Source organism: Chlorocebus sabaeus, chromosome 1, assembly GCF_047675955.1.
Source record: "Chlorocebus sabaeus isolate Y175 chromosome 1, mChlSab1.0.hap1, whole genome shotgun sequence".
In the NCBI taxonomy this organism is placed as follows: Eukaryota; Metazoa; Chordata; class Mammalia; order Primates; family Cercopithecidae; genus Chlorocebus; species Chlorocebus sabaeus.
Genome location: NC_132904.1, coordinates 46,591,459 through 46,617,990, shown reverse-complemented (window position 1 = coordinate 46,617,990; position 26,532 = coordinate 46,591,459). Strand labels below are relative to the sequence as shown.

Here is a 26,532-nt window from a genome sequence, read left to right as displayed (position 1 = left end):
GTTGTAGTGAGCCAAGATCACACCACTGACTCCAGCCTGGGTGACAGAAATAAAACTTTGTCTTAAAAAGAAAAAAAGACAAAATCAATAAACTACTAGCTATACCAACCAAAGAGAGAGGACCCCAATAAACAAAATCGGAAATGAAAAGGAGATATGACAACTGACAATATCTGAATAAAAAAGATCATCAGACTATTATGAACAACTGCACACTGACAAACTGGAAAGCCTAGAGGAAATGGATAATTTCCTAAACACATACAACCTACCAAGGTTGAATCAGGAAGAAACAAAAAACCTGAACAGGCCAATAATGAGTAACAAGATTAAATGAGTGATAAAATGTCTCTCAACAAAGAAAAGCCCAAGGCTGAATGGTTTCACTGATGAATTCTACCAAACCTATAGAGAAGAACTAACACCAATTCTCCTAAAATTATTTCAAAAAATGAAAAAGGGGAGGCAAGGCAAAACGGCAGAATAGAAGGCTCCACCCATCATTCCCCCACAAGGACACCAATTTAACAACTATCTACACACACACACACACACCCACACAAAACCTTCTTAAGAACCCTAAATCAGGTGAGCCCTCATAGTGCCTGGTATTAACCTGGTATTGCTGAAAGTCTCTGAAGAGGTAGAAAAAACAGTCTTGAATTGCTGACACCCCCTCTCCCCGACACCCCAGCAGTATCTGCATGGTCTGGGGAGCATCTCTGGGTGCTGGGGGAGGGAGAACACAGCAATTATGAGCCACTGAATTCAGTACCTTCCTGTTAGAGGAGAAAGGAAAACCAGACCAAACTCAGATGATGCCCGCCCACAGAGTGAGCTTTTAAACCAGGACCAGCCAGAGGGGAATCACAGGCCCAATGGTTGGAACTTGAGTTCCTGCAAATCTCACCACCTACACTGCTCTGTTTCTTTAAGTAAATATGAAAGGCAGTCAAGGCCATAGGACTATGTGATGGTTAACACTGAGTGTCAACTTGATTGGATTGAAGGATGCAAAGTATTGATCCTGAGTGTGTCTGTGAGGGTGTTGCAAAGGAGATTAACATTTGAGTCAGTGGACTGGGATAAGCACACCCCCCTCAATCTGGGTGGGCACCACCTAATCAGCTGCCAGCATGGCCAGAATAAAATCAGGCAGAGGAACACGGAAGGACTAGACTGACTCTCCCGGGCTGGATGCTTCCTGCCCTCAAACATCAGACTCCATGTTCTTCAGCTTTGAGACTCTTGGACCTTCCACCACAGACTGAAGGCTGCACCGTTGGCTTCCCTACTTTTGACGTTTTGGGACTCAGACTGGCTTCTTTACCCCTCATCATGCGATGGGCCTATTGTGGGACCTCACTTTGTGATAGTGTGAGTCAATAACCTTAATAAACTCCCCTTTATATATACATCTATCTTATTAGTTCTGTCCTTCTAGAAAACCCTAACTAGGATGGGTGAGTGCGGGGCGGGCGTGGGGAAGCACCGAGCTCCCCTCGCATATGGTTGGAGGGAGGAGAAACGCGCCGAAGGGCCCGTCCGTCCGGGCAGCGGGCCTCCCTGGAGGCTCACCCCAGTCCTCTGCTCTAGCCTGCTGCCCCAGCCTGGCCGCTGCGGGCCCCGCCCAGACGGCGCGCGCGGAATCAGCTCTGAGTCTCTTCTGCTCCCACCTTTTTCTCCTGAGGTGGGCGTTTGTCCGGCTGCTGGGCGACCTTTCCTGCGAAGGAGGCTGTGCCTTCATTCGGTCGCGCCCGGGGCTGGGGAGGCACCTCCCTGGTGCGCAGGAACCGCAGGGGCGGGTAGGAGCCGGGCTCTGCCTGAGCCCTGGAGAGAGCGGGGCTGGCACCGCGCAAGGGCCCCTGCCTCCCGGGAGACTGGGATTTCTCCTCACTTCGGGACCCCTGACTGTGGAGTGTCAAAGACGGAAGAGAACTTATTGACCTTATCCACCCCCGTCCCCGCTTTTCACAGTTAGGAAAATGGGCGCCTGGAGAACGGAAATACAGTTATCAAAATTGACTCCAGAAGAGAGAAACCTAACAGAACAGTAACAATGGAATAAATTGGGAATATTATCAGAAAGCTATCATCCTGCTAAACTCCAGGCTCGGATGGTGTTACAAGAGGGAGGGAAGGAAGGAAGGAAGGAAGGAAGGAAGGAAGGAAGGAAGGAAGGGAGGGAGGGAGGGCGGGCGGGCGGGAGGGGAGAGAAAGAAAGAAAGAAAAGAGTCCCTCATGAAAAAGAAAGATCTTAAGCAACATGATGGATTCAGAAGCTCATGGAAAGAGACCACCAGTACTAACATCTTCAAAACAAGATATGTCACCTCATATTACAAATTTGGTGAAATGAAGCATTACTTGTGTGGCTGCTGTGCAACCTTCAACAACGTCGCAATCACATTTCCCATTCAGAAGGTCATCTTTCGATAACAGCTGTATGGCATCAAAACCCGGGATGCAACACTTCAGTTGAGAAGGGATGGATTTCGAAACTTGTATCGTGGAATCTTTCCCCGATTGATGCAGCAGACAACTACACTTGCTGTTACGTTTGGTCTGTATGAGGATTTATCCTGCCTTCTCCACAAGCATGTCAGTGCTCCAGAGTTTGCAATCCGTGGCGTGACAGCAGTGCTTGCAGGGACAACAGAAGCAATTTTCACTTCAGACATTGCTTCAAGACCACAAGCATCATGATAAATTTACCAACACGTATCAGGCTTTCAAGGCACTGAAATGTCATGGAATTGGAGAGTATTATCGAGGGTTGGTGCCCATTCTTTTCCGGAATGGACTCAGCAATGTCTTTTATTTTTTTATTTTTTTCCTGCCTTCAAGGTCCCATTAAGTAGCATCTGCCTACCGCGACGACTCACAGTACTCATTTGGTTAATGATTTTATTGGTGGAGGTCTATTGGGTGCCATGCTGGGATTCTTGTTTTTTCCAATTCATGTTGTAAAAAATCACATACAGTCTCAGATTGGTGGGGAATTTCAGTCTTTCCCCAAGGTTTCCCAAAAAATCTGGCTGGAATGGGACAGAAAACTGATAAATCTTTTCAGAGGTTCTCATCTAAATTACCATCTGTCCCTTATCTCTTGGGGCATAATCAATGCAACGGTTATGTGAAAAAAACCATCAGTTAAGTGCCATTTATCAATTGAATAGACCTTCTAAGAAGAATGCAGTTTGGCCTCTTTCTTAATTGGCCAAATACAAGTTGGTGTCATAACTCCAGGCCACAGTGAGTTATGGGCAAAGCTGTTTTCCTTAAGCATCAACAAAATAGAATAAAAGGTTCCAATAGGAAAATACAAGGGTTTTTTGTTTTTTGTTTTGTTTTGTTTTGTTTTTCTTTTGTTTTATGTTTTTTATCACTACCTAAGATATTTAGGCTAATTACCTGGTAAATAGCTGTCCATCTGATGGCCTTTGACAGGGAACCTAATCCCCAAAATAGGATTCTTTTTCTCAAAACAGTCTTAAAATCTTCTGCATTGAAACATAAATGACTGTGACCCGGCCAGAGACTCCTCAGGCTTCCTTTGTTACTCTATTGCTTACTTCTCTGCCCTCAGGGGCAGCTGCAGAGGATAGTCTTCATTAAGCTCAAGCAATGACAAAGGGGCGGAACAGAGAAGAAAAACAGCTTATTAGGTATAGGCTTTTCATGATAAATTGCTTGTATTAGTTTTGAAACTAAGCACCTATTGGAGAGTCATTATACTATTTCCATTTAGATATGGTAGATCAAGGAGCTACGAAAGTTCTCATTTTGCTCTGTAGGTTTGAAAGTTTTCTGTTTGATTCTGACTGTGATCTTCAACCCTTCCAAAACTTCCTTATGTTAACTTCACTTATTTCATTGTCAAAAGACAAAGGGGCTTAAATTTTGTTATAGGTGTCCCATCAAGTTTTCATATTAATTGTGTATAGATAAAATTCTGTTTAGCTTAGTTTCTTTGAATTATTGGTGCCATCTCAGCAAAGGACTGTGGTTATTTTTCCCCTTGAGTACGAGTTGGTCATATTCAAGCATCCTGTTCTCTTAAAACTCTCATTTTAAAAAATAAACACTTTCCTAACATTTTGTTTTAGAAGTCTATTAATGCAATCCCACGTCCCCTCACCCCTGGTTTCCAAATATTACAGACTGGGGAAAAGGGCTCAGGATAGTTTTCACCCCACAGTGTTGGCTGTCTTTTATTTTACTCTTGGAAATAGAGACTCTATTAGAGTTTTGACATTTTGGGAACTCAGTTTTACCATTGTGTTAGTAAAACAATAAGATAATTTGAGAGCATATGATCTAAATAAAGACATTTGAAGGGTTAGTTTGAATTCTAAAAGTAGGTAACAGCCAAATAGCATTCTCATCCCTTAGCAGATGAAAACTTCTTTGTCAAAGGAATTGGAAAATGTGAAAATATTTTTTCCAGATAAAGCAAAATGATTCATATGCCACTTCCAATTGACTAATGAAATATAAGAGACAAAACTGAAAAAGTGGATTATGAATCTTAAAACCCTTTCTGTAAATATTATGTAGTTAAAGATTGATTTCCAGCATGACATGATGGTAGGTTTCTTGTTAACCAGTTTTTCTTCTTTCGGATAATTGCATGTGAATATGTGCACATACTGACCAAAATAAAATCAGGGCCTCAACTTGGTAGTTTACTTAAAGTTTCTGGGCAAATAGTCCATAAAAGCTGTTTACCTCTAAATGCTTAAATACAATGAACATCCTTCCTCCAGCTGTAAAGGATGAAGCATATTAAGTATTAGCCAGGCAGTAATGAACCTAAATAGCCATACAACAGCTCTGTCTGACAATGTTGTGCTGGATATTGCAGTTTACTTTCAAGGTGTAGATGTAAGGATTTAAAAAATAATAATAATTTGACACCAAATAAATATGAAATAAATATGAGTAGCATCCTTTGGCCTATTAAATAGAGTCAGGATTTGAAAGGAGTTGAGTTTGAGAAATGAATGAATAAAAGCACCTTGGTGCCTGACCCTCTCATTCATGTGTGTGACTCTGAGCACTCACGGGCATGTCCAGCTACTCAGCACAGGGCAGGTGGGTTAGCCTGGGGTTATACCTTGGCCCTGGGAATAGACACCATTGGGCCTTTGGTTTTGCTGGGCTTCCTTTGTCTTTACACCCCATACAGGTGGTAGAAATCTGAAGCACTTTTGTGAAATATAAGCTAAGTGAGAATTCTAAGGAAAATGCTTTGGTTTATGCTGTCTCAAATAAGTGGCATTTAAAAACAATTCCTAATAAATATTTTTAAAGGTTTTAACTCAGTATTTTTTTTTTATTTCTTTGTCACTTTTTACAGCTTTTGAAGACCAAACTGCAAATATATTACCAGGGATGGTTTCGTGTCATCCTATAGACTTCTTAAATTTGACAGAAAATTCAACAGAACTTGTAACCAACAGCTTTTTCTGAACTTGAAGTCAAAATGAGTTGTTAATAAAAGATTCTAACTATTGTTTTTACCTTCAGTGTGAACTAGCGTGGTAATAATTTTGAAAAAGCAGGCTGGGCACGTTGGCTTGTGCCTGTAATCCCAGAATTTTGGGAGGCCGAGGTGGGTAGATCACTTGAAGTTAGGAGTTCGAGACCAACTTGGCCAACATGGCAAAACCCCATCTCTACTAAAAATACAAAAATTAGCCAATCATGGTGGCACACGCCTGTGATCCCAGCTACTCAGGGGAGCTGAGGCAGAAGAGCTTGAACCCAGGAGGAAGAGGTTGCAGTGAGCCCAGATTGCACCACTGCACGCCAGCCTGGGCGACAGAGTGAGACTCCGTCTCAAAAAAAAAAAAAAAAAAAAAAAAAAGTTGAAAAGGCAAACATTATTGAATATCTGAAAAGCTTTAAAAGTGCCCTGTTACATATGTGGCACAAATGGCTCATGAGCACAGGACACTTATGGTATTGTGTCCTACACTTCATGTCTGATACCACCAGGAATGTTATGGATTCTGGATTTAACACATTTAGAGTGGTATAATCCCTCAGGACTGCACCACAGAGTAAACACAACCTTTATATGGTGGTGAATATGTGTGTCTTTCTTGTTTCTTTTGGGGTTGGGGACAAAATCGACATTTTTGTCTAAACCATCAATATTCATCTTAACCTGGTTGGCTGTGTAATCACCGGCTATATTGTGAGCTGTGCAATGAAACAGAAAGGTGTGTGTATATAATTACCTTTGGATACCTAAAATTCCCAAGCTCGGTTACAATGTAATACTCAGTATAAGGCTGTGCAAACATGTAAGGGAATAATGGTGGTCAATGGGATATATGAAATGGGATCTAGAGGGCTTTGAGTGAAGCCATTCATGTTGAACTAACACTGGTTCAGTGTAGATGAAGTAGAGTGAGGGATATGCATTCATAAAATGAAGGGTGGACAGGAGATTACATTTGAAGAAAGGGTAAGCAATCAGACTTGGTTTCTTTTCAATTAAAATATTTCTTTTGTCATGTGCAAATACATATCAAAGACTTGAACAGGCATTCTCTTGAAATTTGAGGATTTTTCATGTTTAATGCTGTCTTTGCTTAATATTAAATATATGTTGCCTAATGGCTCCCAAATTTTGTGGAAGTCTCTAAATGTTTCCTCTTAAATGTTCATTATTAAAAGTGGTTAAGCACACAATGCTATTTTTGTTTGATAGTTTGAGTTTTATGACCATATGAGTTTAAATGAAATATGTTAAATGTGTCAGAGTTAACACTTCTTTTGGATAATTTGAAATAAAGTTTGCTTTTCAAGTCAAAAAAAAAGAAAGTAAGTAAGAAAGAACACCCTAACTAACACAGACTGCAGCTCTTCGATGAGTCCTAGTGCTGAATCAGGCCCAGACACAGTGGACTGGGCAAGGGTGGCAGGTAGGGGCGGGCAAATTACTGAGACACCAGCTGGGGTGCTAAGGAAGTGCTGGTATCACCCTCCCCTAAGCCCAGGCTGCACAGTTTGTGGTTCCAAAACAGAACTCAGCCTTCTACTTCAAGAGAGGAGAGGGAAGAGAGGGGAGAACTTTGTCTTTTGTCTTGAATACCCACCCAGCCACAGAAGACTAGGGCACTAGTTAGAGTCACAAGGCCCTCTTTCCAGGCCCTGGCTCCTGGATAACATTTTCAGACACACGCTGAGCCTGAAGGGAACCCACAGCTTTGAAAAGAAAAACCCAGTCCTGGCGCCATGCAACACCTGCTAACTGAAGAGCCCTTGGGCCCTGAATAACCAGCAGCAATACCCAGGTACTATATTGAGGCCTTGAGTGAGTCTCAGGACTTGCTGCTTCAGGTGATACTCAGCACATTACCAGCAGTGGTGGCGATGGGGTGAAACTCCTTCTGCTTGGGAAAATCAGAGGAAAAAGTAAAGCAGACTTCACCTTGCACTTTAGGTACCAGCAGCGCCACAGTGGGGTAGAGCACCAAGCAGGCTCTTGGGGTCCCCAATTCAGGACATGGCTCTTGGCATTTCTGGACCTGCCCTGGGACAGAGGAGAACCCACCACTCTGAAGGGTGACTTTTAAGCCACACAACATTCACCACAAACTGACTAAAGAGCCCCTGGGCTTTAAGGGAACATTAGTATTAGTCTGGTGGTACTTCCCATAGGCCTGTGGTGGTAGTGGCCATGGGGTGAGGCTTCTCTGCCTTTAAAAGGGGGAGGGAAGAGTGGGAACAACTGCATCTTGTGGTTTGAGTGTGAGGCTAGCTGTAGTACAATAGAAAACAGGTAAATTTCTAAGGTTTTGGAGTCTAGTCCATGAATTCTGGTTGACACCTCTAGACCCACCTGGAACCTGAGGATACTCACCACCCTGAAGGGAAGGACACAGGCCTTTGCCACCTGCTGATTGTAGAGCCCCAGGGCCTTGAGTGAACATAGGCAGTAGCCAGAGAGTGGTTATAGCAGGCCTTGGGCAAGACCTTGTGCTGTGCTGGCTTCAGCTCTGACCCAGACCAGTCACAGTGGTGGTGGCCACAGGGGTGCTTGTGTCACTCCACCCCCAACTTTAGGCAGCTTAGAACAGACAGACAGACTCCATTTGTTTGGGAGAAGTAAGAGAAGAGAATAAGAGTCTCTGCTTGGTAATCCAGAGAATTATCCAGAATGTTGTCCAAAACCATCAAGGCAATACCTCTACAAGTCTGCAAGAACCACAGCTTTACTGGACTTGGGATGCCTCCTAAAACACATACAGTTTAGATCAAAATATTCAAATCTGTCCAGATATCTGGAAAGGCTTCCCAAGAAAGTTGAGTACAAAAAATCCCGGACAGAACACTACAATAAATACTTTAGCTCTTCAGTGCCCAGACAGGGAAGAACATCTATTAGCATTAACCCAATTTAGAAAAACATGACCTCATCAAATGAACTAAATAAAGCACCAGAGACCTATCCTGGATAAACAGAGATATGTGACTTTTCAGACAGAAAAGTCAAAATAGCTGCATTAAGGAAACTCAAAGAAATTCAAAATAACACAGACAAGAAATTTATAATTCTATCAGATGAATTTAACAAAGATATTGAGATAACTAAAAAGAATTAAACAGAAATTCTGGAGCTGAAAAATGCAATTGGCATACTGAAGAATGTATCAGAGTCTTTTAAGAGCAGAACTGATCAAGCAGAAGAAAGGATTAGTGAGCTTGAACACAGGTTATTTGAAAATACTCAATCAGGCTGGGTACCGTGGCTCATGCCTATAATCCCAGCACTTTGGGAGGCCGAGGTGGGTGGATAAGTTGAGGCCAGGAGTTTGAAACCATTCTGGGCAATATGGCAAAACCCCATCTCTACTAAAAATACAAAAATTAGCTGGATATGGTGGTATGCACCTGTAGTCCCAGCTATTTGGAAGGCTGAGGCACAAGAATCACTGGAACCCAGGAAGCAGAGGTTGCAGCAAGCCTGGGCAACAGAGTGAGACTCCGTCTGAAAAAAAAAAATAATAATAATCAAAAGAGCAAGAGAATAAACAATAAAAACCAATGAAGCACACCTACAGGATCTAGAAAACAGTCTCAGAAAGGCAAATCCAAGAGTTATTGGTCTTAAAGAGGAGGTACAGAAAGAGATGGGGTAGAAAGTTTATTCAAAAGGATAATAACAGAGAACTTCCCAAACCTAGAGAAAAATATTAACATCCAAGTACCAGAAGGTTATAGAACACCAGGCAGAATTAACTCAAAGAACACTACCTCAAGGCACTTAATAATCAAACTTCTGTCCAGGCACAGTAGCTCATATCTGTAATCCCAGCACTGGGGGATTATGTGAATGAATCACTTGAACCCAGGGGTTTGAGACCAGCCTGTCTCTGCAATAATACAAAAAATTAGCCAGGTATGCTTTCATGTGCCTGTAGTCCCAGTTTTCAGGGGTCTGAGGTGGGAAGATTACTTGATCCTAGAAGGTTAAGGCTGCACCACTGCACTCCAGCCTGAGACCCTGTCTCAAAAAATAACAATAATAATAATAAAACTTTTGAATGATAAAGAAAGGATCCTAAAAGCAGCAAGAGAAAATAAACAACATACAATGGAGTTTCAATACATATGGCAACAGTCATTTCAGTGAAACCTTATAGACCAGGAGAGGGGGCATAACATACTTAAAGTGCTGAAGGGAGAAAATTTTTACCCTAGAATAGTAAGTCTGGCAAAAATATCTTTCAGACATGAAGGAGAAATAAAGATTTTCCCAGACACACTAAAGCTTAGAGATTTCATCAACATTAGTCCTGTCCTACAAGAAATGCTAAAGGGAATACTTCAATCAAAAAGAAAAAGATGTTAATGAGCAATAAGTAATCATCTGAAAGTACAAAACTCACTGGTAATAGTAAGTACACTGAAAAACACAGAATATCATAACATAGTAACTGTGGTGTGTAAACAGCTCTTATCCTAAGTAGAAAGACTAAACACTGAACCAATCAAAAATAATAGCTACAACTCATAGACGGCACATAAGATATAGATGGTACAATAAGATATAAGTAGAAACAACAAAAAGTTTAAAAGTCGGGGGATGTAGTTAAGATGTAAAGTTCTAATTAGTTTTCTCTTTGCCTATTTGTTTTTTGTTGTTGTTGTTGTTCATGCAAACAGTGTTAGGTTCTTACTGGCTTAGATCAATGGGTATGAGATAGAATTTTCAAGCCTCATGGTAACCTCAAACCAAAAAAAATACAATAAATATGCAAAAAAAAAAAAAAAAAAAAAAAGCAAGAAACAAACCATATCACCACAGAAAATCACCTTCACTAAAGGAAGACAGGAAGGAAAGAAAGAAGGAAGAGAAGTTCACAAAACAGAAAACAAAAAAATTGCCAGGAGTAACTCCTTATTTATCAATAATAACGTTGATGTAAAAGGACTAAATTCTCCATTAAGAAGATATAGAGTGGCTGAATGGACTAAAAAAAAAAACAAGGCCCATTGATTTGTTGCCCATAAGAAACATGCTTCACCTATAAAGACACATATAGACTAAAAATAAAGGAATGGAAAAAGATATTCCATGCCAATGAAAGCCAAAAAAGAGCAGGAGTTGCTATATTTATATCAGACAAAATGGATTTCAAAACAAAAACCATAAAAAGAGACAAAGAAGGTCACTATATAATGATAAAGGAGTCAACTCAGCAAGGGATATAACAATTATAAATATATATGCACCCATTGCTGGAGCACCCAGATATATAAAACAAATATAGCTAGCAAGAGAGATAGACTGCAATACAGTAATAGGTGGAGACTTCAATACCCCACTTTTGGCAACAGACAGATCTTCCAGACAGAAAACCAATCACACAAAAAATTGGACTTAATCTGCACTATAGATCAAATGGATCTAATAGATATTTACAAAACATTTTATCCAACAGCTGCAGAATGCACATTCTTTTCCTCAGCACATGAATTATTCTCAAGGATAGACCATATGTTAGGTCACAGAACAAGTCTTAAAACATTCAAAAAAATTGAACTCATATCAAGCATCTTCTCTGACCACAATGGAATAAAACTAGAAATTGAACTCATATCAAGCATCTTCTCTGACCACAATGGAATAAAACTAGAAATCAATAACAAGAAAAATTTTGGAAACTGTACAAATGCATAAAAATTAAACAATATGTTTCTGAATGACCAGTGGCTCAATGAAGAAATTAAGAAGGGAATTAAAAAATTTCTTGAAACAAATGATAACGGAAACACATCATATCAAAACCTAGCAGATACAGCAAAAGCAGTACTAAGAGGGAAGTTTACAGGTATAAGTGCCTAATCAAAAAAAAATAAAAACTTCAAATAAACAATCTAACAATGCATCTTAAAGAACTATGAAAACAAGAGCAAACCGAAGCCCAAAACTAGTAGCAGAAAACAAATAGAAATGATCAGAACAGAAATAAAATAAATTGAAGTGAAGAAAAGAATACAAAAGGTCAATGAAACAAAAAGTTGGTTTTTTCCAAAGTTATACAAAACTGGCAAAACTTTAGCCAGACTAACTAAAAAAAAAGATAGAATATCCAAATAAATAAAATCAGAAATGAAAAAGGAGACATTATAACTGACACTGCAGAAACTCAAAAGATCATTAGTGGCTATCATGAGCAACTATATGCCAATAAATTTGAAAATCTAGAAGAAATGGACAAATTCCTAGACTCATACACAACCTACCAATATTGAACCAGGGAGAAATCCAAAACCTGAACAAACCAATAGCAAGTCATAAGATCCAAGCCATAATAAAAAGTCCCCCAGTAAACAAAAACTTGGGACTTGGTGGCTTCTCTGCTGAATTCTACCAAACATTTAAAGAAGAACAAATACCAATCCTACTCAAAATATTCCAAAATATAGAGCAGGAGGAGGAAATACTTTCAAACACTTTCTATGAGGCCAGGATTACCCTGATACCAAAACCAGACAAAGACATGTCAAAAAAAGAAAACTACAGGCCAATATCTCTGATGAATATTGATGCAAAAATCCTCAACAAAATACTAGCAAACTGAATTTAATAATACATTAAAAAGATCATTCATTATGACCAAGTAGGATCTATCCCTGGGATGTAAAGATGGTTCAACATACGCAAATCAACCAGTGTGATACATCATATAAACAGAATGAAGAATAAAAACCATATGATAATTTCCATTGATGCTGAAAAGGCATTTGAGAAAATTCAACATCCCTTCATGATAAAAAACGCTGAATAAACTAGATAGAGAAGGAACACATCTCAAAATAATGAAAGCCATAAGTGACAGACTCACAAGAAGCACCATACTGAATGAGGAAAACTGAAAGCCTTTCCTCTAAGAAGGGGAATACAACAAGGATGCCCATTTCCACCACTGTCATTCAACACAATACTGGAAGTCCTAGCTAGAGCAAACAGACAAGAGAAAGAAATAAAGGGCATCCAAATTGGAAAGGAAGAAGTCAAATTATCTTTGTTTGCAGATTATATGATTTTATATTTGGAAAAACCTAAAGACTCCACTTGCTGGAAACCTCTGTGGCCAGGGGTGCCTTTGCCCAAGTTTTGATCAGGCCTGCTGGGCTCATTCCACCCACTCTGCCTGGCAGGCTGCATTTGGCTAGTGCTACTGGCCCCAAGGTCATGCCTGCCAAGGGTGAGCCAAGCACAGAGTGGCAGGGGATGCACGAGTGAGCAAGGGGACAGCCAGGCCCACTGGCTGTAGTGGGGCAGGCAGCTACGGGCACCAGCAGGGGCTCCCTGTGAGGCTTCAGCTGGACCAGGTGTACCGCAAATGGCTTCCACTGAGGGTCCCAGGGAACACAGTGGTACCTGGAAGCTTGGAGATGCCAGGAACCATGGAACCCCAAAGAGGGTGCCACAGCTCTAGCTTGGGGAGCTCCTAAGTCTGGGCTCCCCTAAGGGTCACAGCTCTTCTCTCCTCTCTTCTCTCTTTCATGTTGCCCACAATGTGGAAAGCGAGGGTGATGTTTCAGCCCAGTTTGTGTTACAGCTCTTTCAGTCCTGCTATCCAGTGGGTCTGGAGGGTCCTGGGTTCTTGTCCCACATCCAGGAAGAATGAGATACAGAGACAAGAGGAGAGTGAGCACGGTGAATAAGAGCTTTACTGAGTGACAGAATATCTTAGAGGAGACCCTGGAGTGGGTGGCTCCTCTCCGCAGGCAGGTCATCCCATCAAGTTGAAGAGACCTGAATTGGGTGGCCTCTTCTGACCACTGGTAGTCCCAACATCTTCCCAGCTTTTAGCAGAGAGAAGACCCTGGAGTGGACAGCTCCTCTCCACAGCTGGTCGTCCTGTGGAGTGTCTGAGTCTAGCTGAGCTTGGGGTCTTTATGGGCTGAGAAGGAAGAAAATGCATGCTGATTGACCCATGGGTGGCCATGGGCAGGCCTGGAAAAGGCACTATAAGTTCTCATTCTGGTTCATGGAACTGGAAGCCTGGCTCCCAGGCTTCCAGCCATCCCTGGCTTGAAGGTGAGGCTTCACCGGGGACCTGCCCCTTTCCGCCCAGGAGCCTGTCTGCCTCCTGCTGCTGTTCATGGTGCCCAGGCTGTTTGTGCAGAGGGGCATCTGCAGGCCATCGCTGAGCTGCCTTCAGCATCCACCTTTGCCTCCCTCCTGTGCTCATCAGTGCCCAATGTCCAGAGGGGGCGGAGGCAGCAGGGGGCTGGCGTGTCAGCACTGCCCCAAGTGTGTGCACACCCAGCCGGTTGATGACAGTGCCCAGGCTTGACCTCAACTTTGCTCTGAGATCAGAGTGAGCACCAGGAGTCGGGAGAGGCCAGGCAGCAGTGGTAGGCACTTCTGAGCCTGCAGGGATGGGGGCCAAGAGTGCAGGACATGCCCAGGTCCATAGCCACAGCTTAGGCAGCTGCAGCCACACCTGGGAGAGTGGGGCTCCTGTCTGCTCCTGGCTCTCTCTGGCTCTGCAGAGCCCACAGCCCAGTTGCGCCTCCCCTGCAGCTGCCAGCATCTTGGCAGTGCCCACACCAGGCAGGCCACCATTGCCATCACCATGTATATCAACAGAGTGATATTGTTAGTCCATATGTCTTTCTTTTGCTTCCAAGTGTCACACTGCTCTCCAGGATAACCCATCTACATGCTCTAGCAGTACAGGAGGATTTCTATAGCTCCATGTCCTTGCCAAAACTTGGCACAATCCAACTATCATTTTTTTCTAGTCTGGTAGATTCCTTCAAAATAATGATTTTGTTTCAAAGGTATAGATTAAAGTCTAAATATTAAATAAGATATTATAGTGTTTCACAGAACACAGTAACAATCTCCAAAGCATTTTTTATTGTTGTTGTTGCTACTGTTGTTTTGCAAAATTCTTGTGTTAGAAATAACTTTTGTGGCCAAGCAGGGTGGCTCACACCTGTAATCCCAGCACTTTGGGAGGCTGAGGCAGGTAGATCGCTTGAGCTCAGGAGTTTGAGACCAGCCTGTGCAACATGGCAAAACCCCATCTCTACCAAAAATACAAAAAAACTAGCTGGGCATGGTGGCATATACCTGTTGTCCCAGCTACTGAAGAGGTTGAGGTGGGAAGATTGCCTGAGCCCACAAGGTGGAGGTTGCAGGCACACCACTGCACTCCAGCCTGGGAGACAGAGTGAGACTCCTATCTCAACAAAAAAGAAAGAACTTTTGTAAGTACAGCTTTTATTATCCTAACTGCTGATCTAGCAGCTACAGGAGAAAATGCAGCATTTTCTCTTCCTTATCTTGAAGAAACTTCTTTCACCAGAAATTAGTAGGGCCTCTAGTTCTCAAGGTCAACTACCTAAATTCCATTGGTTAATCCTGAGGGATAAGCAGGCCTGAGAAGAAATGCAATCACACTGGGGAAAAAGGTCAGAGTAAGGATTATTGGAATATGGAGCATATTTTATTGTAATCTTTATTAATTTGTATGCATTATGTGTACCTATGTGTTTGCATATGTATTGCTGTGGTGTGTGTGTGTGTATGTGTAGTGTGTGTGGGGTGTGTATGTGTGTGGTGTATGTGTGGTGTGTGTGTGTGTGGTGTGTGTGGGGGTGTTGGGGGGTGTGGTGTGTGTATGTGCTGTGCATGTGGAGTATATGGGGTGTATGTGTATGTGAGTGGTGTATGTGTGTGGTGTGTGTATGTGTTGTGCGTGGTGTGTGTGTCTGTCTGGTGTATGTGTGTGGTGTGCGTGTGGTGTGTATGTGTGTTGTGCATGGTGCGTGTGTCTGTGTGGTGTATGTGTGTTGTGTGTGTGGTGTGTACGTGTGTTGTGCATGGTATGTGTGTCTGTGTGGTGTATGTGTGTGATGTGTGTGTGTGTTGTGTGTATGTGTGTTGTGTATGTGTGGTGTATGTGTGTTGTGTGTGTGTTGTATGTGTGTTGTGCATGGTGTGTGTGTCTGTGTGATGTATGTGTGTGTTGTGTTGTGTGTGTGTGGTGTATGTGTGTTGTGTGTGTGGTGTGTATGTGTGTTGTGCGTGGTGTGTGTGTCTGTGTGGTGTATATGTGTGTTGTGTTGTGTGTGTGTGTGTGGTGTATGTGTGTTGTGTGTGTGGTGTGTATGTGTGTTGTGTGTGTGGTGTGTATGTGTGTTGTGTGTGGTGTGTGTGTCTGTGTGGTGTGTGTGTGGTGTGTATGTGTGTGGTGTGTGTGTGTGGTGTGTATATGTGTTGTTTGTGTACAGAATTGGCTTCAGCAACCAACCACTTCCTCATTCCCATTGCACCCTCTAGTCCATATAAGGAGAGAGAGAGAGAGAGAAAGAGAAAGAGAGAGGACTATAAACTCTAAACTATATTATAAATAAAATTTTTGTTATTTGTTCTTATCTGAACACTGGAATCCCAATCAGGACAGGAACAGTGTAGTTGGGTTTTTCACTACGGATATTCAGTACCTAGGAAGGTGCCCGTGACATAGCTCAGCTGAATGAGTCTTAGTTAAGCGGACATGTTCACTGATGGAAACTTGAAAAATACAAAATAAGTATAAGGATAAAAATAAAAAGCAATACTAATTTCATCAGCCAAGATTGGGGAGGGGTGAGGAGAACCACTGTAGAACCTTCACACTTGGTCTCTAATCTATTTCCTAAGTGTATATAGATATATGAATACATAAACAACCAAGTGATACAATATCTATCATTTTGTAGTCTGCGTTTTCATCTGGCAATTTAACATAAGCATGTTTTCATGTCATGCCCTTAGCTACCACACAGTCAATGACAAAGCTGAAATTCAAGTCTGGTCTGATAGGATTAAGTGTTGGGATTATTAACCAAATGCTATACAGCTGCAATCTAAACTTGGCAGCAGTATAGCATATATACAAATACATGTACAACATAATGTAATTCAATGATCTTAAATACTTACTAGCTTGATAATAACACTTCCAGTGAAACGTCAGCTCCATGAGAGCACTAGTCTTCTCTGCCTTATTCTGTACTGTATTCCCAGGGTCTAGAAGAGTTCCCGCCAATACTAGGAGTTCATTAAATACATGTTAAATAAACAAATGGACAAATGAATTTTGCAAGCATCTTTACCAGAAAGGTAAATAGATTGAGGACTTTGTGTTACAGAGAAGTATGGCACTATTTGGAGAGTACTAAGTCTAACCCTGCACAGGAGTAAACAAAGACCACAGTGCATTGCGCACTCGCCCCAGGTCAGATCCTGCGGGAGCAAGGCACATGGAGCCCAGCCTGGAGTTACTGTAAATTCCCTCAGTCATTTCAAAAAAGGTACAAGTAGGTCTTTGGCTAGAGTTTTTGCAAATATGTTTTAAACAATGTGCTTTGACAAGACTCTATAAATAATGAATTTGTGGGTAAACAAAGCACACTGTTCTCTGAGAATGGACCTGGATTTTTTCCCACAATTAGAGATTTTAAAAAGTGAACCTAGTAAGTTAGAGGATTGCAAGAGGGCTGCTTTTGACCCAAGTTTGGAAAACAAGTTGTTGAGTAATTGTTTTTTCCCTCTGACCACAGCTGAGACCAAAGAGGCTCCAAGTACCCCACATTGTAGAGAGAGCATCCAAGAAGTAAGGCCAGATCTCATAAGCCCCCAAGGCTTATGAAGAGGTAGCGGTGTAGGCCTTCAGCAACCAACCACCTCCTCATCCCTATTGCACCCTCTGGTCCATATAAAGAGAAGACTGAGGAAAAGAATGAGAGAGCGAGCAGGGTTGTCAGTCGGTGGGGTGTAGAGTGTTTGTGGAGACTGGTGATTTCTCCATACGGATTTAGGGTTCATAGAGGAAAATAAGAATGCTGTGTAGAAGCTATTTAGTTTAATTAGGTCCCACCTGTCAATTTTTGTTTTTGTTGTAATTGTCTTTGGGGACTCAGCCAAAAATTCTTTGCAAAGGCCAATGTCAAGAAGGGTATTTCCTAGGTTTTCTTCTAGGAATTTTATTGTGTGAGTCTTGCATTTAAATCTTTACTCCATCTTTTTTTTTTTTTTTCTTTTCTTTTCTTTTTTTTTTTTTTTTTTTTTTTTTTGAGACAGAGTCTCACTCCATCGTCCAGGCTGGAGTGCAGTGGCTCGATCTTGGCTCACTGCAACCTCCGCCTCCCAGGTACAAGCGATTCTTCTGCCTCAGCCTTCTGAGTAGCTGGGACTACAGGCATACACCACCACACCTGCTTACCTTTTTGTATTTTCAGTAGAAACGGGTTTGGCCATGTTGCCCAGGCTGAACTCCTGAGCTCAAGCAATCTGCCTGACTCCTAAAGTGCTGGGATTACAGGCATGAACCACCACACCTGACCTCTTTAATTCATCTTGTTAATTTTTGTATATGGTGAAAAGTAAGGGTCTAGTTTCAATCTTCCACAAATGGCTAGCCAGTTATTCCAGCACCATTTATTGAATAGGGATTCTTTTCCCCATTGCTTATTTATGTCAGCCTTGCTGATGATCACATGGTTATAGGTGTGCAGCTTTATTTTTGAGTTTTCTAATCTGCTCCATTGCTTTATGTGTCTGTTTTTGTACCAGTACCATGCTGTTTTGGTTACTGTAATCTTATAGTATAGTTTGAAGTTGGGTAATGTGATGCCTGCAGCTTTTGTTCTTTTTGCCTAGGATTGTTGTAGCTATTTTGGCTCTTTTTTTCTTCCATATGAATTTTAGAATAGTTTCTTCTAATTCTGTGAAGAATAGCATTGGTAGTTTGATAGGAATACCATTGAATCTGTACATTGCTTTGGGCAGTATGGCCATATTAACAATATTGATTCTTCTAATCCATGAATATGGAATGTTTTTCCATTTATTTGTGTCATCTCTCATTTCTTTCAGTAGTGCTTTGTAGTTCTCCTTGCAGAGATTGTTCACCTCCTTGGTTAGCTGTATTCCCAGGTATTTTATTCTCTTTGAAACTATCAACAAAGTAAACAGACAATATACAGAATGGGAGAAAATATTCACAGATTATGCATCCAATAAAGATCTAATATCCAGAACCTATAAATAACTTAAACAAATCAACAAGCAAAAACCAAATATGCAAAGGACATGAACAGATATTTCTCAAAAAAAAGACATACAAGTGGCCAACAAACATACCCAAAAAAAATGTTCCACATCACTAATCATCAGAGAAATGCAAATCAAAACAACAATGAGATACCATCTCACACCGGCCAGAGGCAATTATTAAAAAGTCAGACCAGGCATGATGGCTCATGCCTATAATCCTAGCACTTTGAGAAGCCACGGCTGACAGATCACTTAAGCCCAGGAATTCAAGACCACCCTGGGCAACATAGCAAAATCCCATTTCTGGAAAAAAAATACAAAAAAGTAGCAAAGTGCAGTGGTATATGCTTATAGTCCCAGCTACTCAGGAGGCTAAGGTGGGAGGATCACCTGAGCCTGGGAGTTTGAGGCTGCAGTGAGCCGTGATTGCACCACTGCACTCCAGCTTGGATGGCAGAGTGAGACCCTGTCTCAGTAAAAATAAACAAATACATAAAATAAAATAAAAATAAGTCAAAAAGCAACAGATGCTGATGAGGCTGCAGAGAAAGGGGGACATTTATACACTGTTGGTGGGGATGTAAATTAGTTCAGCCACTGTGGAAAGCAGTTTGGAGATTTCTCAAAGAACTCAAAACAGAGCTGCCATTAGACCCAACAATCCCATTGCTAAGTGTATACCCAAAGGAAAATAGATCATTATACCAAAAACATATATGTACTCATATGTTCATTGTCACACTATTCACAATAGTAAAGACATGGAATCAACTTAGGTGCCCATGAGTGGTGGGCTGGATAAAGAAAATGTGGTACATACATGCTATGGAATACTACACAGCCATAAAAAAGAATGAAATAATGTCCTTTGCAGCAACATGCATGCAGCTGGAAGCCATAATCCTAAGTGAATTAACACAAGAACTGAAAACCAAATACCACATGTTCTTATGTATATGTGGGAGCTAAACACTGAGCACACATGGATATAAACATGGGAACAATAGATACTGCAGACTTCTAGGAGGAGGAGGGAGGGGAGCGTGGGTTGAAAAACTACCTGTTAGGTATTATGCTTACTACTTGGGTTCAATATATGTATGTAGACCAACCTGTACATGTACCCACTGTCTCTAAAATAAAAAGTTGAATTTTTAAAACATTAAAAATGAATAAATACAAAGAAAAGAAAAATGCCTTCCCAGCTGGGTGCATACTGAGCTGCAAAAACTGCCAGCTCATTCTGGTGCCCCCATCAAAGCAGAGGGGAGTGTGGTGAGTCCCTGAGAGCTCACCATGTATGAACATTCTGGTGTCTGCTTCTCATCTGGGGATTTCTGAAGGATGGAGTAGCCCAGACCAGCAGAGCCTGAAGAGGTAGTGGTGGAATATGCCTAAAAAGAAGATGGGGTGACTTCTTACCCAACTCTGATCTCTGCACCCCTGGGTAGGAAGAGAACAGATCCTCAGTCATTCTGGTGGGTCTATTAAGAAAACCACTGAGGTTAAGGAAAAGGCAGCGGCTGGGCCAGGTAAGGTAAACCTTACCCGGATAGCGGGCTTGGAACAAGGACCACTTTCAGGACCAGTCTTAGATACAGCTGTTCTTCTCTGGGGAGTTCCACCCCCATATCTGAGGGAGCTGGATTTCACATCAGGAACAACCCTGACCACCAACTCGGTGGAGAGCTCCACATCAGTAGAGAATATATATCACCATCAGTTAGAAGCACATCAAACTAGGGTGAGGCCAAAATGATTACCCCCTCCTTTACATCTCTCCCCTTTCCCAATCCTGAGGCTGAGAAGTGTGATAGAAAGGCATCTCAGAATTGGACTACACCCACCCTTCTCTAAGGTGTTGGTGCCAGAGGAGCAGAGAAAGAGTTCTCTAAACCCTCACCCCTCCCAGCACTCCCACTACAATCTAGCCGACAGTGGTGGAGCAGGATGCTTTAAAACAGACACGATGTTGGAGCTTGAAACAGGACTGTAGTGACCTTTAATAATCTAAATACTCTATAATGACTTAACTGTTAAGGATAGAGAAAAGAGTTTATAAGACCACAGATGAAAGCAGCGTTTAGGAAAACTAAGCCACTTGGAGTTAAAAGCCCCTTAAACTGAGAATCCTCTATCAACTCGTTACATTTGGATAATATATATCATTTGTAGAATGACATTGGTTTTTCTAATTTTTTTTTTAAAATTTATTTATTATTATTAAACTTCAAGTTGTAGGGTACATGTGCACAACGTGCAGGTTTGCTACATATGTATACTTGTGCCATGTTGGTGTGCTGCACCCATCAACTCGTCATTTACATCAGGTATAACTCCCAATGCAATCCCTCCCCCCTCCCCCCTCCCCATGATAGGCCCCGGTGTGTGATGTTCCCCTTCCCGAGTCCAAGTGATCTCATTGTTCAGTTCCCGCCTATGAGTGAGAACATGCGGTGTTTGGTTTTCTGTTCTTGTGATAGTTTGCTGAGAATGATGGTTTCCAGCTGCATCCATGTCCCTACAAAGGACACAAAGTCATCCTTTTTTATGGCTGCATAGTATTCCATGGTGTATATGCGCCACATTTTCTTAATCCAATCTGTCACTGATGGACATTTGGGTTGATTCCAAGTCTTTGCTATTGTGAATAGTGCTGCAATAAACATACGTGTGCATGTGTCTTTATAGCAGCATAATTTATAATCCTTTGGGTATATACCCAGTAATGGGATGGCTGGGTCATATGGTACATCTAGTTCTAGATCCTTGAGGAATCGCCATACTGTTTTCCATAATGGTTGAACTAGTTTACACTCCCACCAACAGTGTAAAAGTGTTCCTATTTCTCCACATCCTCTCCAGCACCTGTTGTTTCCTGACTTTTTAATGATCGCCATTCTAACTGGTGTGAGATGGTATCTCATTGTGGTTTTGATTTGCATTTCTCTGATGGCCAGTGATGATGAGCATTTTTTCATGTGTCTGTTGGTTGTATGAATGTCTTCTTTTGAGAAATGTCTGTTCATATCCTTTGCCCACTTTTTGATGGGGTTGTTTGTTTTTTTCTTGTAAATTTGTTTGAGTTCTTTGTAGGTTCTGGATATTAGCCCTTTGTCAGATGAGTAGATTGCAAAAATTTTCTCCCATTCTGTAGGTTGCCTGTTCACTCTGATGGTAGTTTCTTTTGCTGTGCAGAAGCTCTTTAGTTTAATGAGATCCCATTTGTCAATTTTGGCTTTTGCTGCCGTTGCTTTTGGTGTTTTAGACATGAAGTCTTTGCCCATGCCTATGTCCTGAATGGTACTACCTAGGTTTTCCTCTAGGATTTTTATGGTATTAGGTCTAACATTTAAGTCTCTAATCCATCTTGAATTAATTTTCGTATAAGGAGTAAGGAAAGGGTCCAGTTTCAGCTTTCTACTTATGGCTAGCCAGTTTTCCCAGCACCATTTATTAAATAGGGAATCTTTTCCCCATTTCTTGTTTCTCTCAGGTTTGTCAAAGATCAGTTGGCTGTAGATGTGTGGTATTATTTCTGAGGACTCTGTTCTGTTCCATTGGTCTATATCTCTGTTTTGGTACCAGTACCATGCTTTTTTGGTTACTGTAGCCTTGTAGTATAGTTTGAAGTCAGGTAGCGTGATGCCTCCAGCTTTGTTCTTTTGACTTAGGATTGTCTTGGAGATGCGGGCTCTTTTTTGGTTCCATATGAACTTTAAAGCAGTTTTTTCCAATTCTGTGAAGAAGCTCATTGGTAGCTTGATGGGGATGGCATTGAATCTATAAATTACCTTGGGCAGTATGGCCATTTTCACGATATTGATTCTTCCTATCCATGAGCATGGTATGTTCTTCCATTTGTTTGTGTCCTCTTTTATTTCACTGAGCAGTGGTTTGTAGTTCTCCTTGAAGAGGTCCTTTACATCCCTTGTAAGTTGGATTCCTAGGTATTTTATTCTCTTTGAAGCAATTGTGAATGGAAGTTCATTCCTGATTTGGCTCTCTGTTTGACTGTCACTGGTGTATAAGAATGCTTGTGATTTTTGCACATTAATTTTGTATCCTGAGACTTTGCTGAAGTTGCTTATCAGCTTAAGGAGATTTTGGGCTGAGACCATGGGGTTTTCTAAATATACAATCATGTCGTCTGCAAACAGGGACAATTTGACTTCTTCTTTTCCTAACTGAATCCCCTTGATTTCTTTCTCTTGCCTGATTGCCCTAGCCAGAACTTCCAACACTATGTTGAATAGGAGTGGTGAGAGAGGGCATCCCTGTCTTGTGCCAGTTTTCAAAGGGAATTTTTCCAGTTTTTGCCCATTCAGTATGATATTGGCTGTGGGTTTGTCATAAATAGCTCTTATTATTTTGAGGTACGTTCCATCAATACCGAATTTATTGAGCGTTTTAAGCATGAAGGGCTGTTGAATTTTGTCAAAAGCCTTTTCTGCATCTATTGAGATAATGATGTGGTTCTTGTCTTTGGTTCTGTTTATATGCTGGATTATGTTTATTGATTTGCGAATGTTGAACCAGCCTTGCATCCCAGGGATGAAGCCCACTTGATCATGGTGGATAAGCTTTTTGATGTGCTGCTGAATCCGGTTTGCCAGTATTTTATTGAGGATTTTTGCATCGATGTTCATCAGGGATATTGGTCTAAAATTCTCTTTTTTTGTTGTGTCTCTGCCAGGCTTTGGTATCAGGATGATGTTGGCCTCATAAAATGAGTTAGGGAGGATTCCCTCTTTTTCTATTGATTGGAATAGTTTCAGAAGGAATGGTACCAGCTCCTCCTTGTACCTCTGGTAGAATTCAGCTGTGAATCCATCTGGTCCTGGACTTTTTTTGGTTGGTAGGCTATTAATTATTGCCTCAATTTCAGAGCCTGCTATTGGTCTATTCAGGGATTCAACTTCTTCCTGGTTTAGTCTCGGAAGAGTGTAAGTGTCCAGGAAATTATCCATTTCTTCTAGATTTTCTAGTTTATTTGCGTAGAGGTGTTTATAGTATTCTCTGATGGTAGTTTGTATTTCTGTGGGGTCGGTGGTGATATCCCCTTTATCATTTTTAATTGTGTCGATTTGATTCTTCTCTCTTTTCTTCTTTATTAGTCTTGCTAGTGGTCTGTCAATTTTGTTGATCTTTTCAAAAAACCAACTCCTGGATTCATTGATTTTTTGGAGGGTTTTTTGTGTCTCTATCTCCTTCAGTTCTGCTCTGATCTTAGTTATTTCTTGCCTTCTGCTAGCTTTCGAATGTGTTTGCTCTTGCTACTCTAGTTCTTTTAATTGCGATGTTAGAGTGTCAATTTTAGATCTTTCCTGCTTTCTCTTGTGGGCATTTAGTGCTATAAATTTCCCTCTACACACTGCTTTAAATGTGTCCCAGAGATTCTGGTATGTTGTATCTTTGTTCTCATTGGTTTCAAAGAACATCTTTATTTCTGCCTTCATTTCGTTATGTACCCAGTAGTCATTCAGGAGCAGGTTATTCAGTTTCCATGTAGTTGAGCGGTTTTGATTGAGTTTCTTAGTCCTGAGTTCTAGTTTGATTGCACTGTGGTCTGAGAGACAGTTTGTTATAATTTCTGTTCTTGTACATTTGCTGAGGAGTGCTTTACTTCCAATTACGTGGTCAATTTTGGAGTAAGTGCGATGTGGTGCTGAGAAGAATGTATATTCTGTTGATTTGGGGTGGAGAGTTCTATAGATGTCTATTAGGTCTGCTTGCTGCAGAGATGAGTTCAATTCCTGGATATCCTTGTTAACTTTCTGTCTCGTTGATCTGTCTAATGTTGACAGTGGAGTGTTGAAGTCTCCCATTATTATTGTATGGGAGTCTAAGTCTCTTTGTAAGTCTCTAAGGACTTGCTTTATGAATCTGGGTGCTCCTGTATTGGGTGCATATATATTTAGGATAGTTAGCTCTTCCTGTTGAATTGATCCCTTTACCATTATGTAATGGCCTTCTTTGTCTCTTTTGATCTTTGATGGTTTAAAGTCTGTTTTATCAGAGACTAGTATTGCAACCCCCGCTTTTTTGTGTTCTCCATTTGCTTGGTAAATCTTCCTCCATCCCTTTATTTTGAGCCTATGTATGTCTCTGCGTGTGAGATGGGTCTCCTGAATACAGCAGACTGATGGGTCTTGACTCTTTATCCAGTTTGCCAGTCTGTGTCTTTTAATTGGAGCATTTAGTCCATTTACATTTAAGGTTAAGATTGTTATGTGTGAACTTGATCCTGCCATTATGATATTAACTGGTTATTTTGCTCGTTAGTTGATGCAGTTTCTTCCTAGCCTTGATGGTCTTTACATTTTGGCATGTTTTTGCAATGGCTGGTACTGGTTGTTCCTTTCCATGTTTAGTGCTTCCTTCAGGGTCTCTTGTAAGGCAGGCCTAGTGGTGACAAAATCTCTAAGCATTTGCTTATCTGTAAAGGATTTTATTTCTCCTTCACTTATGAAACTTAGTTTGGCTGGATATAAAATTCTGGGTTTAAAATTCTTTTCTTTAAGAATGTTGAATATTGGCCCCCACTCTCTTCTGGCTTGAAGAGTTTCTGCCGAGAGATCTGCTGTTAGTCTGATGGGCTTCCCTTTGTGGGTAACCCGACCTTTCTCTCTGGCTGCCCTTAAGATTTTTTCCTTCATTTCAACTTTGGTGAATCTGGCAATTATGTGTCTTGGAGTTGCTCTTCTCGAGGAGTATCTTTGTGGCGTTCTCTGTATTTCCTGGATTTGAATGTTGGCCTGCCCTACTAGGTTGGGGAAGTTCTCCTGGATGATATCCTGAAGAGTGTTTTCCAACTTGGTTCCATTTTCCCCCTCACTTTCAGGCACCCCAATCAGACGTAGATTTGGTCTTTTTACATAATCCCATACTTCTTGCAGGCTTTGTTCATTTCTTTTTCTTCTTTTTTCTTTTGGTTTCTCTTCTCGCTTCATTTCATTCATTTGATCCTCCATCGCTGACATTCTTTCTTCCAGTTGATCGAGTCGGTTACTGAAGCTTGTGCATTTGTCACGTATTTCTCGTGCCATGGTTTTCGTCTCTTTCATTTCATTTGTGAGCTTCTCTGCATTAATTACTCTAGCCATCAATTCTTCCACTTTTTTTTCAAGATTTTTAGTTTCTTTGCGCTGGGTACGTAATTCCTCCTTTAGCTCTGAGAAATTTGATGGACTGAAGCCTTCTTCTCTCATCTCGTCGAAGTCATTCTCCGTCCAGCTTTGATCCGTTGCTGGCGATGAGCTGCACTCCTTTGCCGGGGGAGATGCACTCTTATTTTTTGAATTTCCAGCTTTTCTGCCCTGCTTTTTCCCCATCTTTGTGGTTTTATCTGCCTCTGGTCTTTGATGATGGTGATGTACTGATGGGGTTTTGGTTTAGGTGTCCTTCCTGTTTGATAGCTTTCCTTCTAACAGTCAGGATCCTCAGCTGTAGGTTGTATCTGTAGGAGATTGCTTGAGGTCCACTCCAGACCCTGTTTGCCTGGGTATCAGCAGCAGAGACTGCAGAAGATAGTATATTTCTGAACAGCGAGTGTACCTGTCTGATTCTTGCTTTGGAAGCTTCCTCTCAGGGGTGTACTCCACCGTGTGAGGTGTGGGGTGTCAGACTGCCCCTAGTGGGGGATGTCTCCCAGTTAGGCTACTCAGGGGTCAGGGACCCACTTGAGCAGGGAGTCTGTCCCTTCTCAGATCTCAACCTCCATATTGGGAGATCCACTGCTCTCTTCAAAGCTGTCAGACAGAGTCGTTTGCGTCTGCAGAGCTGCTGCGTTTGTTATTGTTTACTGTGCCCTGTCTCCAGAGGTGGAGTCTACAGAGACAGGCAGGTTTCCTTGAGCTGCTGTGACCTCCACCCAGTTCGAGCTTCCCAGCAGCTTTGTTTACCTACTTAAGCCTCAGCAATGGCGGGCGCCCCTCCCCCAG

General features: G+C 41.6%; 1 pseudogene; it reads left to right on the top strand.

Moving 5' to 3' along the window:
* Positions 1–2,254: 2,254 nt before the first annotated feature.
* On the top strand, positions 2,255–3,140 carry LOC119624208 (mitochondrial nicotinamide adenine dinucleotide transporter SLC25A51-like; annotated as a pseudogene).
* Positions 3,141–26,532: the final 23,392 nt, after the last annotated feature.